We start from the raw sequence: 17,462 nt of genomic DNA on the forward strand, positions 1-17,462 counted from the left end.
GGCAGCCTGTGACAGTGCTCAGGGACCATACAATAAGGAAGTGTAATGAACTCAATAACCACATTCTGTGGACCTTCACCAGTTACTGGGGACGCTCAGTTGGACCAGCTTAAGCATTAGAAAGGTCTTTGTAGTGTTCTTATAGTATTACTATAGTTTATTATGCGCCAGAAGACATATGGGATTAATTTTAAGTCCCTTTGGAATACCAGTGTTCCTTCTTGAGCAAAACAGTCATAAAGACAAAGGAATATTCCTGCTTCCTGTCCATCATCTCCTCTAGGATGTTCCCAGAGCCTTTCCGCAGGGGGGCCATGACCAAGATATGTGGCCCTCAGCTTCTCTGAGCCCCAGAACCTCTCAGCTCATAGCCCAGCAGATCAGACACCACCATGAAGTCACCTGGCTGCATTCCCTTATGCCAGTCCTCGCAGCATGGGCTCCTGCTCGTCCAATACCTCTGGACTTGCCCTGAAAAAGACACACACCTCCAGCCTATGGCCCCCAAGGCACTTTGGGGACTGGGGTTGTGCGTTCCTTTCTAGGAAACCGAGTCCACCTAATGTTAACAGAGCTCAGTTTCCCAGTGAAAATTCTACCCTTATAGGAAAATACCACATGTAACTAGTTGCAGGCTCTTCCTAGGCTCTTCCTGCCACAGTAAAAACTGAGCAGACTTTAAAATGGAGCAGGGCAAGTGTGTTTTTTTTTTTTTGGTTTGTTTGTTTGTTTGTTTTTCAAATTTGACAAAATTCCTTATTCCTCAGTGTCTGTTCTATTTCTATGAAGGATGTAGGAATTCTGCCTAGATTTCTACCCTAGAACAGCAAGATATTTTCTGTGAAAATACACTAGTACAGTAGAACAAATTCTAAAAAAAAAAAAATAATAAAATATATATTTCTCCTCTGAATCCAGGTTTCAAATACACCTGCTAGTTAAGTAAAGTAAAACCTGGCTCCATGTTTCACATCTTATAAAAATAATTTGTAAGTGATCAAGGAGACCTCAGCAAGCTAGCATGTTAACTTCAGCTTAAGCTTACGTGTATCCTGAAGAGCTTTTCTAAAAGGAGAAAAATGCAAATATGTACTTATTAACACTGATGAAGTGTTATGAAAAGTGTGATCTAGCTCACTGCAAGCTACCACTGATCATGTATGTCTTGTCTCTTATACACCATGATTTTATTTTATTTTTTTATAATTTGTATCCTCTTTGTGACTGGAATGCTCAACAGGGGTCCTCTTTTTAAAAAACAGGATTTGCCAGCTGTTCCAATGAAGTTAATTGTATCAGAGGCACTGCAGTTATTTTTTATAAGTGTGCAGCAAAAACACATTATCAAAACACTTGCTATTGGACTCAGCTCTCCACAGCTGGAGCTTCCTTCCAGTTTTAATAAAAAAAAAAAAAACAAACAAAAAAAAAAAACATACTTCAGAAATCTTAAAACCATCTTAAATAGAAGGGAATTAGTTCTCATTATTCAACTCCCAACACCATACTCTAGCTGAAATTGTGCCTGCAGTTTCTGAATATAAAAGTACTCACAGTTCCTTACTTTTATTCCATATTTTAGCAAATAGTTACATCCAGACAATGACTTGATAATCTTCAGATAAGGATCCACACGTGACCAAGCTTATCTGAATGGCGTGCTTGAAGTTTCTGAGGTTCACCTGAAACAAGACATATTTTGTTGTTGTTGTTGTTGTTGCACAGCAAAGATATCAACAAATTGTTCCCTCACTTAATGCAGATTATTAAGAGTCATAGTCATTGACATTTGATACATTGTGCTTTGCTGCAGTATAGCTGATATGTTCAAATGCAACCACCTGCATAACAGGGATCCAGCATAAATTCTATTGTTTATTAATAATATTTGTTGGATTTGGGGGGGTTTGCTCTTTTTTGTTGTTGTTGTTTTTTGTTTTGTTTTGTTTTTGTTTTTTCTGTTGTTGTTTTAAAAAGTCAGATAAAACATATGCAGCTAGTTTTATTTGGGATAAACCATATGGAATTTTACTCTGTATAGGCACAGAATCAAAAGGGGGAGGGGGGGAGGGGGGTACTGTTTGGGGTCTGGGGGTTGTATACTTAAAAAAAATAATCTATTAGATACTGATGAATAACATAAAACACACACTCTGCCTCAGTAACAGTGGTTTTGCACTGTGCCTTACGAATGGTAACAGTTTTATAAACTACAAGACAGGCCATGGTAAAGAGTAGCAGTAAAGTTACCCCAAAATGTGCAGTATCTAAACATACTGTAGTGACAGAAGTCATTTTTAATTAAGAATGATGATATAGGGAGAAACATGGAGATTCATCAGGGAAAAAGAATTGGAAGAATTCCTACATTTACCAGTATCAATAGACCTCAGATGAAAGTGTAATTTATTTCTTAACAGGTGAGTATGTCAAAAAGAATTAAGCACAATTCAGAATGAAAAATAAAATAAATAAAATAAAACAAATAAAATAATAAAATGCAGAGTAAATTTTGAATATATGAACTCTATGGAAACAAAATTATGCAATAGTAAGGCTACTGAAATTTCAGAAACAACCTTCTTTCTATGGGAAAATATCCCGAAAACCTAGCTTTCATGACAACAAAAGTTTTACTGCCGTTTTACTTTTACTGCCATTAAAGATAACAAAAAACATTTTTACAAATACATCAACGCAAAAAGGAGGACTAAGGAGAATCTCCATCCTTTACTGGATGTAGGGGGAAACTTAGTTACAAAAGATGAGGAAAAGGTTGAGGTGCTCAATGCTTTCTTTGCCTCAGTCTTTAGCGGCAAGACCGGTTGTTCTCTGGATACCTGGTACCCTGAGCTGGTGGAAGGGGATGGGGAGCAGGATGTGGCCTTCGCTATCCATGAGGAAATAGTTGGCGACCTGCTACGACACTTGGATGTACGCAAGTCGATGGGGCCGGATGGGATCCACCCGAGGGTACTGAGCGAACTGGCGGAGGAGCTGGCCAAGCCGCTTTCCATTATTTATCGGCAGTCCTGGCTATCAGGGGAGGTTCCAGTCGACTGGCAGCTAGCAAACGTGATGCCCATCTACAAGAGGGGCCAGAGGGTAGACCCGGGGAACTATAGGCCTGTTAGTTTGACCTCAGTGCCAGGGAAGCTCATGGAGCAGATTATCTTGAGGGTCATCACGCGGCACTTGCAGGGCAACCAGGCGATCAGGCCCAGTCAGCATGGGTTTATGAAAGGCAGGTCCTGCTTGACGAACCTGATCTCCTTCTATGACCAAGTGACGCGCTTGGTGGATGAGGGGAAGGCTGTGGATGTGGTCTACCTTGACTTCAGTAAGCCTTTTGACACCGTTTCCCACAACATTCTCCTCAAGAAACTGACTGCTCGTGGCTTGGACTGGCGTACGCTTTGTTGGGTTAAAAACTGGCTGGATGGCCGGGCCCAAAGAGTTGTGGTGAATGGAGCCAAATCCAGTTGGAGGCCGGTTACTAGTGGAGTCCCCCAGGGCTCAGTGCTGGGGCCGGTCCTCTTTAATATCTTTATCGATGACCTGGATGAGGGGATCGAGTGCACCCTCAGTAAGTTTGCAGATGACACCAAGTTAGGTGCGTGTGTCGATCTGCTCGAGGGAAGGAAGGCTCTGCAGGAGGATCTGGATAGGCTGGACCGATGGGCTGAGGTCAACTGCATGAAGTTCAACAAGGCCAAGTGCCGGGTCCTGCATCTGGGGCGTAACAACCCCAAGCAGTGCTACAGGCTGGGAGATGAGTGGCTGGAAAGCTGCCTGGCGGAGAAGGACCTGGGAGTACTGGTTGATAGGCAGCTGAATATGAGCCAGCAGTGTGCTCAGGTGGTCAAGAGGGCCAACAGCATCCTGGCTTGCATAAGAAGCAGTGTGGCCAGCATGTCTAAGGAGGTGATTGTCCCCCTGTACTCGGCTCTGGTGAGGCACCTCGAGTACTGTGTTCAGTTTTGGGCCCCTCACTACAAGAAGGACATGGAGGTGCTCGAGAGAGTCCTGAGAAAGGCAACGAAGCTGGTGAGGGGTCTGGAGAACAAGTCTTACGAGGAGCGGCTGAGGGAGCTGGGGTTGTTTAGCCTTGAGAAGAGGAGGCTCAGGGGAGACCTCATCGCTCTCTATAGGTACCTTAAAGGAGGCTGTAGAGAGGTGGGGGTTGGTCTATTCTCCCACGTGCCTGGTGACAGGACGAGAGGGAATGGGCGAAAGTTGCGCCAGGGGAGGTTTAGGTTGGATATTAGGAAGAACTTCTTTACTGAAAGGGTTGTTAGGCATTGGAATGGGCTGCCCAGGGAGGTGGTTGAGTCACCATCCCTGGAGGTCTTTAAAAGACGTTTAGATGTAGCCCTTAGTGATATGGTTTAGTGTAGGACTTGTTGGTGTTAGGGCAGAGGTTGGACTAGATGATCTTGGAGGTCTCTTCCAACCTAGACAATTCTGTGATTCTGTGAAAAGCAATTGTGCTTCTAACTTTAGTAAAAAGAGCACTTCACTGGGAGTGTGGATGATCCAAGCTCTGAGGTCAGGTTTGACCACTCTGAAAGCCAAAGTAGCAAATTAGAAGCAGCCAAATAGCCAATGTCTGACAGAATTTTCTTGTTTTCCAATGTTGTGGAATGCCTGCACTTTTGTAGATTATGACAGCCATTGGAACTGATGTTTAAATTCTTTTCTGGTGCACAGGCACCTGATCTAATTCATGCAAAGATTATGGACAAATCATATTTACAAACTTTAGGGACAAAATGTTGCTTACAGTTTAGGTAAAAGCAAGAAAACTCCATCAGCAGTAAAATATCAACTTGTTTCCAATAAAAATAATTACATACAAGCAACACCAAAGATAAGTAAACTACTTATCAAATTCAACTTACCCAAGTGTATCTCCAACTTAAAACTTTATTGTAGCAGGTATCATTAAAGTATGGTATAGAAAATCACTCATCATCAATCTGACCTCTAAGTGTTAGAGGCATAGTCCTATCTGGGTAACTTTTAATGAAGCCTCAAGGTTTCTTTTAGTTCTGGATCATGGATTTAAATTATAGGGAAAATTATATTTATTATATTCCTTAGGAAAACAAAAACTTTCTTCAAAATGGTTTTTGCTCTGCTTCCCTCTGTACTTTACAGCTTCCCCATCAGAAAATATTATGCAGGAAGAGAAAGATTTTGGTATTCTTATGAAAGCCCCCAATCTGATCTGACTGTACTACTGTGTGTAATCATGTCCTTTCTAGCTCATTAGTACGCTTAACAGAAAAGTGACCCTTTAAAAAATACAATAATGATATCAATGAGTTCCCACTTTCACAAGCCTTTTCTACTTTCAAAAATGACTTTTATAAACCTTAAAAACTGTTCAAATGACTGTGCACACTCTTAAACTACATTTCAATTCAAGCTGGTAGAGATTATGAATTATCTTTGAAAAAAAGCTGAAGTGGTTTAACTAGAGTGATCTGCAAACTGCTTGAATTAACTCAGTTGGGCCAAAGGGACATGATTATTTAAGGCAAAGACTTTTCAGGTCAAGGCAAAGCCAGATGGCTTGCCTAAAACTGCTGTTGAAGATGAAGCCAACCTTATTTAGTCCTGTTGCATGAACTGAGGGCTGCTAGACAGGGGTATGAAAAAATCATTCCACCCACTGTTCTCCAGAGCAAATCCTGCAATGCATTGGCAGTCAATAGCTCAGTCATTCTTGAGCTGGGGGCCACTGGGTCCATGGTACCTAATAAGCCTGGGCAAGTCTGTTCCGTTGAATTTGCCTAATCTTTTTCTATATGTTTATACTTTGGACACCACAATATCTGTGCAAATGAGAACCACAATTTAATCTTCCACTAATTATACTCAATTTGTTTTAAACCTGCTGTTCAATAATATCAGTCAGTGCTCTCCGTTTATTTCACTGTAGTAATTATTGAATAAATTCTCTCTCCACCTTTATATAAATTTCTATTTTATTGATATTTGGATGTTTTTCCCCAGTCTTAACAGTCTGAGTCTACTCAGATTCTGTATGGCTTTTCCGTGCTACTGGGGACATTTGTTGCCTACCTTGGCAACTTTGGTACTTTTTGAATTTCTACTATATCACTTTGAGATATGATGGTAAGAAGTGCAAATAGTGCTTAAGAGCACTATTGTTTATATACTATATACTGGATTTATACAGAGACATAATGATGCTTTTTGATTTTCCAAAAAAATACCTAAAATTCTTTTCAATTTTTTTAACTACCTATTTTTGTTCTAGATACCTCTGAAAGTAGAAGAATGAGGTAAAGGGGAAGATGCTATGGACAAAACACTCCTCAAGCCTGTCAGTAAGTATTAATGAGTTGTTATAAGTAAGGAGTCCCTGACAAAAGCTAAGGCCACAATGCAGATAATGAATTTAATAGAACATGTGTATAGCTAATACATGTTATATGTAATTTGTAGAAGATTGAAAAAGGCTTCAGACTGTAATAACCCGGAAAGTACTTTAAAGAATTTTGAGGGGATGCCCATAGCGGGTTTGCCTATGGGGAATATACATTTCCACCTGAGTAAAGGACTGGGGTCTGACAGGGATAGCTGCTGGGAGGAAAGAGGGATTATTCTTTGAACTCTGAGGGAGGCCCCAGAATTTAAAATAAAATAAAATACAATAAAATACAATAAAATAAAATAAAATAAAATACAATAAAATAAAATAAAATAAAATAAAATAAAATAAAATAAAATAAAATAAAATAAAATAAAATAAAATAAAATAAAATAAAATAAAATAAAATAAAATAAAAAGAATGTTTTGTTTTATGCAACCTTTTCCTAGCTCTGTAGTAAGTTATCTGACCTGAAGTTTGGCTTAATAACTGCTGTCATTTTTGTCATTCAGCCTGCTCAGTGTTATTGCAGTAAATGGAGTGGAATGAAGATGTCAGATTGTGAGTGAACTGTCTCTTCACTAGCAGAGATTTCAGAGAGAGCAGTGGGGGGGCTTATGCAAGAGTCAAGTCACACTGTAAACACCTGTGTGATGACATACATCAGGGTACTGAGTTTTAGGAAAAACCTTCCTCTTATGCTTGCAGACCAGTAATCTTTCTGCACACCCCCATAGCATTGCATTTTTCCTCTGCATTCAAAGCACTTCAAAGTCTGTCACTTCATATGCAGAGTTCCTTTCACAAGACGTTTGCAATAGTCATTGCCGGTAAATCTCTAAGCAAACACTATTTTCCACCACTTCTTACATGTTGCATCTGTTCCAGGAAGAGCAGTCTTTAAATATTCACCAGTCTTGCCTCTCATGAAGCTCACTTCTGCTATCGTACCCGAGGGGTATCCTATGTTGAGGTATTCTGACTATTTTCTAACTTGGATTTATAGTCTTATTTATTTTAGCACCACCTCATCCATCTGTCTTTATTCATCCAAAGGTATAATTCAACTGCTCAGATAAAGACTATTGCAATGTCTATGTGCATATATTAGCAAGTCACCCTAGTTCCATTTACTCAGTGGAGATAATCAGCTACTTTAAAAATATTCCCACCTGAATATAGAAGTTTAAAATGTGGCAAAATTAATCACACTCTCAAAATGTCTGCTTATTTCAAGTAACTGTACTGGGAGCCCTGAGCTGAGGCTTTCACAAGTCCGGTTAAAAGAATCCTAGCCCTCCATTTCTTTTGTCATGGGTGAGCATCTGAAAACAGGAACTATTCTTTTTTTTTTCTGTGCTTGTATGTACATGAACACTCACTGACAGCACAGCAATCTCATATATAATAATAGCAGAATGTTATCCTAGTTTTAGATGATTTTTTCTCTTTCAGTTTTAATAGCTTCTACTCTTATCAATTTCTACAACATCTAGTTTAAGCCAATAGGTCCAATTCCATTCTAGTTGCTCTTATAACCAAACTACAACATACTTAACTAACAGAAATGCATTTCTTGTAAGCTGTTATATGCTGTGGTTGAAAGCCACTCATACCCCTTGTCACAGCTGCAATCATTGTAATTATGTTGTTAGTGCATTAGCTGGCTTCAATCTGGAGCACAGTGTTTGTTCTCAATAGATGTCGTATGGTTGAAAGGCACCATTTAACTATGAGTCACCCTTTACTGATGTAATCATTCTTACTTTATGAACACAGATAATTAATATAAAGCTTGTCTGTATGCAGCATTGGCAATCTCTCTTTGGCAGAATATTTTTCTTGAGCAGAAACATCTTTTCGAAACAGTCATTTCATGCTTTTTTCCAACGCTTATCTGGTACCATTCTGTTTAACTCTAGCAGCTGAGGCAGGAAAACATAATAAGCTCTTACTTGCTTTTATCTGTTCTTGTAGAAGAGGTTGTGGTCTTTATACTGACCAGGATTATCTTCTTCTTTGACTCCTAAATGCATGAGGAAATCTTTATCTTTAAACCTGTGATTAATTGATCAATTAATTATCTTAAAATATTTTAGACCTTAACAAAGCCTGTAATCTGCCAACCTAAGAGACTACCTCTTCCTTGTGCTGGAAGACCAAAACTGCTTTCCTGATAAAGTCTGTTAGCATGGGTTACTAGCAGTAGGCTCTATGGCAAAAAGGAAGGTTAAATGCCAAGCTGGTTAGGGAGAGTGAGTAGTCTATGTCAAGTGATAAATAATTGCATGCTAGCTGAGATGCATGTTTTTTTTCCCAATTCATAATGCAATAGAACTAGTTAGAAAAGTGTTCAAACATTAGTTTTAAACCCTGTTAGCCAAGCTAATGCTTATTTAATATCAGCATATATATTTAAATGTTAAAGCCAAGGAAAGAAAGAAAATAAAATATTCAGTTTATACCTGCATGATTCTGTGAACTCTTCTTACTCTTGTGAATTTAGCCAGACAATCCCAGAAGTGAAATGCAACTAAGCAACCCAACTTCTCTGTGAGCTCTTCCTCTTCCTCACACCCTTTTCCTTGTTTCTTTCACTTGCTGCTTCACATCTGAATCTGTGTCACAGTTTCTCAGGGAAGAAACCTTGTGCTTTTTATCTGCTTCATAAAGTATTTACAGAATTGGGGGGACTCCATAAGTAGTAATAAAAACATGAGTAATATTAAAATGTAATGGGTAGATAAATTTAGGTTACGCAAAGACGCAGAATGTACCCTCGTTGTCTGGGCAGCTTGCCTGTTGTCAGGTACTTTGCTGTGAGCTTAGGTTTTGATTTTGATGTTAGGGCTCAACTCTGCTATCACCACTGTGATAAAGTAAAAAAAAAAGCAGGTGACTAACTCTGCAAAACTCTCTGATTCTTCCTATTTGGCAAACAGTCTATTTAACATTGCTATATTGCTACTACAAAAGAAGAAAAATGGAAAAAGAGCAGAGAAACGTTCTACAAGTCATAATTCACATACAAAAATGAGAAAAGAAAGCACTAAAAAAAACATATTTACATTGTTTTCTTTTGTTCAGTTCTCCAAAGACACAACAGTAGCAAATTCATTAATTTCATATGCATAAAGTGTTCATAGTTAATTTTTTAACTTGTCTTGTTTGTCCATTTGGAATTAATGTTAACATATTATCATCTTTAAATTAATAAGGTAATAGTCATCCCTGGTGACTCATCCTTAAATCCAGTGGAGTGACAACAGGTGAAGTCATCACAGTAAATGAGATATCATATTTCCTCCCACAGCTTCTGTCTTCCATAGGCTTAATTTAATTTGCAGTGTCCCCTGATTTCACTTGGTCTCATTTTTGTCCTGCTTCCCTAGCCTGCAAGCAGCCATTAAATCATTTTCCTTTCTTTATATCCTTGCTAAAATGCATGCTTTCTTTCCTAGACTTTCAGATAGATCTAAATTATCTTATCTCCACTTCAAACTCTCTCATTACTGTGTCTAAGCCATTGCTCTACCGTTCAGTGTATCATCCCCCTTTTGCCCATCAGTTCATTTTGAATTTCCAGTCTATTGACCTCTCTCTCTGTGTATCTCCAAATTTTTCTTCTACCAGCCTGTCAGCTTTCATTCCTTTCTAGTACTGTTAAGAATTGACTCCTTACTTTTGCACCAAGTAGTTTTGCCTCCTCTTGGTCTTTTTCCTGTCGCTCTTCAATCATGAACATCCAAAGAAAGAAAGAAAGAAAGATTAAATGAGTAAATACATTGAATGAAAGTCAGAGAGGCAAAGTGCCAGAAAAAGTGAGCATAATCAAAAAAGGAAAAGTAAAAGTATAAAAAGAAAAAAAAAAAAAGGAAAAAAAAATAAGAGTTTGGGAAGAAGTATGCTAAGATTTGAACAATCTTCACTGAGGAAGAACCAAGGTATTAGACAAAATCACTGATGGGATGCCTGTTAAATGTTTGTCTCTAGTTACATTTTGTTATTATACTCTTTGATCAACTAGTTTCTTTTCCATGTAACTATTTCTGGATTGTTTGTTTTTGCTGGTTTTGATGTTGTTGTTGTTGTTTTTTTCTTAAATCAGGTTTTTATATTCCATGATTTCTATACTGTAATTCAAAGAAAGATAAGGCCAAATTGTATTCCCAGTCATGCCCATGAAATAAAACTGAAATAACAGTAAAGTAGAAATTGCCCCATTTCATGCAATTCTATTTGGAATCTTCAAGATATGTTGAAGATAATGTTTTCATCCTTCAGAGTGCTAATGTTTCCCTATAACTGTAATATATTTGTAACATCTGTCCTGCCATCTGTGATTGCAAAGTTGTTCAGCCTCCACATCTCTTTTGCATATACAGATTGATTTCTGGAGATACATTCTGAGGAGTCAAATACAATGAAATAATATCAAGGAATTATTTATTGAAGTGTTGCCAGTCTATGTGCAATAAAATTCCTGAAAGAAAGCTTAATTCATTAATTAATTAATTTGAACGCACACAGAAATGAGTATTTTGAGTTCATATATTCTTCCTGATTGAATTGTTGCACAAATAAACACCCATTAATAAGGACAATGAAACAACAGTTTTAAATTTCATTCAGTATTCCTAAGACATTTCTACCTTAGGAAATATAAATTCATGGTTAAAACTAGTAGTTTGAGGAAATAAGATGAAGACTCAAAGGATGGCTAGTGTTAAATGGAAGAAATGTTTGGGAAAAAAAAAAAATTGCCCAAAGGAAAATCTTGACACAATTTAAGACCAAAGTAAAGTTCAGAATGTTCAAGTTGGAACATATCATTTCGCTATGGGAAATTGATGACAGGTTAAAATGAAAGCATTTAAAAATGTGTAATTAATAACAATCATGAACTTCCATTAATAATACAGCACTTTGTTCTGAGAATAAAGTAGGTTCATTTAATGAAAACTATAAATTATACTTAATCACACATTTTTGGTGTGTATGCATTTATAACATTTTAATACTTTGTCCTAGTTTGAGAACGGAGCCTGCTTTTAATAGCAGTATCAGCCGTTTCTTGCCCAACACTAAAAAGCAGGAACAAGAATTCTATGGGATATAAACCCACTTTGAAAAGTGATTTCCACAAATGCATTCTGAAAGTACTCTCCCAGGGATTTTAGAGCCATTTGTTGTGATCTCTAATTGCAAGATTAACCCAGGTTTCAGAATGGAACTTTTTTAACTTCTACTTTTCTAAGAAGAAAGAGGAAAAGAGTGATCTACTGTACTGTAAGTGGGTGTAACTCCATTGATTTACACTATCTTTAAATTTGATGAACTTAAGCTTTTGTCTACTCTGTTGCTTCCCTGTAGCAGTCAAGGATTTATACATATGTAACACAGAATGTTCAATTTAGTAAAATTGCCTTTTCAAAACTCTATAGTCAAATGTTTAACTGAAAGTGTTTGGGGAACAGATGGACTATTTAATTGTTGATTTTTTAAAAAGTCCTTAAAACAAATAAACAGCCTATTTGAATGCAGTTTTGCTTGAAATAGTCTCAAGGGTATAACTGTTGAAGTATGAATAAATGTGTCTACAACTACATTTTTACTGCTTAGGCAAACTTAGAAGCAATTGAATGAAAGTGTAAATATCACTGCATTTAACATGGTTTCTCCACACTACAAGTAGTGAAAAGAATTTAAAATTTAATTTTATTTGTAACTAGTATATGTGTTCCTTGCATGAAAAACTGGGCTCAAGGGAACTGCAGTCTCCTGTGTTCCCTACTGTACTAAGAAAATATAACAGAAGAGCACAGGAACACAGAGGAAAACTTCCTTACAGCAACGCAAAGTCTGTTTTTCTCAAAGGTACCAAGGGCTACTGTCATGTAGTCCCGAACGTCAACTCTAATACTGAAATAGAGAACTGCCTCTAACTCTACCCAAGGTAGATGTCATTTGTGAGGAGTTTTCACCTGTGTCAGGGGTATAAATTAGGCTAGAAGTATACATGGAGTAATGATGGGCAGTACTAGATCTCTGTACGTTGTTCACAAGGTATCTTCAACAGAGGTTGCAAAAAACTTGCAGACAATCATTGAAAGTGCTTTTCACCCCCCACAGCGAGTTCAGGTGAAGTAGAACAATGATGTTTAGACTGAATGGGGAAGAAGACTGCATAAAATTACTACACTCCCCAACAAAAGAGACCATATTTGCATAAATAACTTTTTAATAGTACATTTCAGAATGACAGTTAATGTTTTGACATGACTTAGGGCAGTAGCTGCTCTGGTTTGTGCAGCCCAACAGCCACTGGTATTTATAGTATGAGGTAGGGTAAGATGTGGCATTTAGTTGTAGTGAGTTACCTCACTTGTCCTATTCCCACTTCAATTCTCTCTCTTATAGGCAGTGGCCCGTCTCATTTCCTAGCTCAGTAAAGGAGCATTACTAAGCCTCTGGGCTTCTGGAACCAATGGGATTACACAATTTGAATATAACATTTCCAAAGATGTACTTTTGAAACATTTTTTTAAAAACAGTTTTATCAAGGAAATATGCTCATTCTGCCAGATATGCCATTCTCAGAGATGTAAACATGCTCGACTAAAACAGATTTTATAACCTGTTTCATTCTATGCTCATTCATGAAGTTTCTTCAGTATCTCAGAGCCAATTTTTAGAAGAACGCAATTAAGACAATGGCTAGTTTTATTTGCTGCTAAAGAGAAAGCACAAACTATTCTAAATGGACTGGTATATATTTCATGCAACTACTGAAAAAAAGAAGGATGTTTAAAAATAATATTAATACAAGCACTCTTTGAGGCAAAGCAACCTAAACTCCACTGACTAGGAATGTTAAATAAATAAATAAATAAATAAATAAAATAAATAAATAAAAACACGGGGCAAGTTTAAGATCCTAAATATATTTACAGAACAGCTCTATCTTTATTGTGCTTTCTCTATTATCTTCAGTATTTCTGAGTTGGGAAAAAATTACCACATCTTTATCTCACACTTTTTCATCTCTCATCACAACAGCCTTTCATCAGATTTGTCTCTCGTATGGACACCCTGAATCACACATGCCCAAAACTGAGTGTCCTATTAATGTCAGCTTCTCGCACAACAAAATGTATGTGCTGCACAAGCAGACCTCTTTCATCTCCTGGGAAACCAGACAAGAGCATAGCCAGGAGCGAAGACCTTTCAAGACACCAAGTGAGGGTGAGATGTAAAGGAGGCAGTGAGCTGAGCATTTCCTTGGCTTCTACTCTACCCTTGGCACCACTCTGTACTTTCCTGGCTGGCAGACTCCGAACTTCTACATGAAAATCATAGCTGACAAGGTCAGCTGTGTCCTTTGCCTTCTCTCTTCCCACTTGTCCATGGGGTGGATATTCCAGAGGAATGACACCTATCCCCTCTGATTGTAACAATGTTCATCACAAGTCACACTCAGCAATGAGCACAGAGTGCACCCTGTCATAGTACATGGTGCTGGCCAAACAACATCACCTTACAATATGCAATTTCACCCTGCTCAAGACGACCTCTCCTGCTGTCTGTGATCTGGTCAACTCTGATTCCTCCAATTAAGTGATCAGGACTGGCTATTTAGGCCCATCTTTGTCTAACTGTAGTTTCCCATTTGTCTCCCATGGCAGAAATTACCATGCACTTAATGTCTGCTAACATGTTGAAAACAAAGTTTTAAAAATCATTCTCTACACTTAAATCATTCCCGTTCCCAAAGTGTCTTGCTGTTTTCTCCCTGGACACTCTGCCTTAACAAGATTTTTAGTCCTGGACCCAGGCCAACCCAGGTGAGATACTCCAAAGGCTTACCCACATTTATTTTCCTTGGAGATGATGGAGGTGATATTATTTTCACCTAATTTAATATATCTACTGTGTAAACAGTTACCTTTCACTTAGGCTCCCTCTTTAATTAACGTAATGAAACAGCCCTATCTACAGCACAACCCATATAAACTATTTTACACATCAATCTTAAGAGATTAAATATGTCTTAGAGTGCCTATTCTTCTCCATTGAGAGTATAAAGTCTGCACAACTGATGTGGTCTACCAATGCCAAAGGCTGAGGTTTACTTCCTTCTTATTTCCTTCACTCTAGGCAGCCTGAGATGCTTTTAATCCTTGGTGGACAGCCAAAGACATCTAGTGCTAAGAGTATGTAGGCACCCGTTCAGGCCATACCAAAGAGATGCTCCAGTGACTCCACATGGGAGGCAGTTACTACCCAGTTAGACTGCATATATGTGCCAGAGTTCACATAAAAACACATAGGGAACATCAGGTAACCATGGCTCCATCTTTTATTTATTTATTTATTTTTCCCTAATTGTCCAGATATCCCTGTTTCTTTAGCATTATCAGTGACAGTAGTTAATTGCTTTTTAATTGAGCCACTTCCTATCAGTACCCCTGTTACTCAACCTGTTAAAAAGCAAGTATGCTTTTTACTTTTTTTTTAATAGTAGTAGTTGTATATGTGCCTGTTAGTGGACAGATAGTTATTTTTCTGCTTTATTTTGATTCCTGTAGTTATGTTTGGCAGATGTTTCTCATCTTTAAACAAAGCTATAGAGAATCATTATTTCCTTTTCAGTTGAGAGCTGAGTAAGAACAAGCTCAGCAGTGAAAGTGTAAGCGAGTGTATAACAAAGACCAGTCATCTTCTCCAAATAGAATAAAACTTGCTCTGATGAGGAAAAAAAAAAAAAAGAGAGAGAGAGAGAGAGAGAAATCTATATGTGAACCAGTGGTAAGCTCTTAATTTCTATTTCCCTAATAGCCTCCACAGAAGCTCAGGTTAACAGCAGGACAACCTTGATCAACAGCATCCAACACCAGCTCTCAGAGGTGACTCAAAGACAGCATCAACAGCTCTGACGTTGGCTGCAGTTAAGGACAAGTAGGTCCCTTGGAAGACACCTGCCCAGTTCCCTTTCCCTGGACCACATGAGGCTCCAGCCACTCCTCTTGCTTCCACTACAAGTTCTTTACAAACTGTTTTGTGTCCTACAGAGCAATCATTGTCTCCACTTTGCACACTTCTGGAGGCAGGACACTGGACTGGAGCAGGCTGTTACTGAGTGAGTCTGCAGAGAAGAAAAGGTCATGTTTCTCTTACATCTGGAACCATAAAGGATACGGCAGTCTTTGCTAGACACAGACTATGAAAGCATCCTCCCTCCAAGGCCATGCTTTGCTACTTTTTAACCTTCAGGCCCCAACTCCTTCTCAGAAACCAGTCTTCCCAAAGAGTCCGTGGGAAAGGAGTTCTGGACGGGCTAAATCTCAATGTCTGGGAACCCAAAGAGGTGGCAAGGCCCTGGAGACCTCATTAGGTATAAAATTGGGAACTTATATGGATTCAGAAGGAGGGCTGGTAAGTGTGAGGGAGAGAGGGAGGGAGAGGCATTCCTTGTCTGTATCTGTGACTGCACGCTTAAATCTAAGATAACACAACCTTTTGTACGCTGCCCTGGAGTGAAATCTGGTATCCAGCCAGATGCAGACTGCTTTACCTCAACACCCCATTAGCAATATGAAAACACTGTAATGCTATATTTTTCAAGTGGACACCTTTTCTCAGAGTGTGAACCAGGCTTTGCACTAGCTGAATATTCAGCATTCCTATTACAAAAGGAAGAAATTGCTGTAATTTATGTAACAAGCCAAAAGCTGTTTAAGAGTGTAGTAACAGTTCAGTCAAGGAAACAAAAATAATTACCAATTAAACAATGCAGCCTCAGCATACCAGAGAAGATTAGCAATGACTTCGTAAGAAAGAGAGGGCAATTCAGCAACTCAGGTATAGCTTCCTACCATCTAAAAAAGAACATGCATAAACAATACTAGTTACCATTCAAGAACCCTTCTGTTACAAAAAAAAAAAAAAAAGAAAAAAAAAAAGATATAAATTAAAGAGTTAAAACACATAACATGGGGGGCCTTGAATTGTAATTCTCTCCCACACCCCAGAGCAATAAAGCAGAGCTCTGAGCAGCACAGAGATTTTGAGAGCATCTCAGTCTCTGTAAGCTCTATCTCAGCCATGCTGCCTTTTGTAAAGACAGCAGTAATGATGAATCATGGAATCTGCATTGATGGACAGAAAACTGTGATACCCATGTCCCCAACATCAAATCACTGGGGTGAGCTGCGGACATGAATAAATTTTGAATTTTTCAATATAGTAGCAAGAAAATATCTCTATAATGAGAAATCTTGAAGTCTGACAGAGTGGTGTGGCAAAGGACAAGTACACTTCTATGGGGTGATATAAACAGGGTTATATGTAAGCTTGCAGATGTAGGTGAAGATCTTTCTCTCTTTTTCTTTCCAGTACTTGTTTCCACCCCACTAAATCTGATATTTCAGAAGGGAAGCACTAAGGACTCTGAAAGCGCCGTAACCATTTTGCATAGATTTTGCTGAGAACACAAGCTTTAAGATTCTTGCCCATGGCAAAATTAAATAGGCATGGTGGCAAAAAGAATACTCCGTTAAAGTAATGTTAAGTTAAATGAGTACCTTAATTTAGTTGATTGGATTGGCAGAAAATGTTTTCCATTAGAAATCACTGATTCCAATTTCTGAAAATCAACAACATTAAATTATTACCTAGGAAGCTGGGGTGAAACATTCAGACACAAAATGGCAGCTACCCTCCACAACTTTAAGAGCTTGTGTAATAGCCCAGAACACAAGTGCGTTACCCCCATTGTACACAACAGAGGAAAGGCTGAATTGCTGCTGTCAGTTCCCAAAAGGCTTCTGAGTAAGAAAAGAGCTTTTAAGAAGTGAACAAGAAGAGGTCTCTCATGCTGTATTATTTCTTAGCATCCTGAAAAACAACAATGAAACATCACATCCAGGGGGATGTTCAGATGTACTAAAATTGATTCCAGCTATCATAGTCCAAAAATGTGACTGTCAGTTCATGATAAGTCTCTACTGTAATGCCTCTTGTCTGGGAGGCCTCTTCCTTCCTACCTTCCATTTCCTT

General features: G+C 38.3%; 1 long non-coding RNA gene across 2 annotated transcripts; it reads left to right on the forward strand.

The window, feature by feature from the left end:
* Positions 1-10,259: 10,259 nt before the first annotated feature.
* On the forward strand, positions 10,260-16,359 carry LOC310880247. Of its 2 annotated transcripts, XR_014571567.1 has the most exons (4): positions 10,260-10,348; positions 14,562-14,744; positions 15,243-15,362; positions 15,476-16,359. It is a non-coding gene; the product is annotated as an uncharacterized lncRNA (long non-coding RNA). The 2 variants fall into 2 exon arrangements; XR_014571566.1 differs by having other exon boundaries at positions 15,243-16,359.
* Positions 16,360-17,462: the final 1,103 nt, after the last annotated feature.

This window comes from Anser anser (assembly GCF_964211835.1).
Source record: "Anser anser genome assembly, chromosome: 1".
NCBI lineage: Eukaryota > Metazoa > Chordata > Aves > Anseriformes > Anatidae > Anser > Anser anser.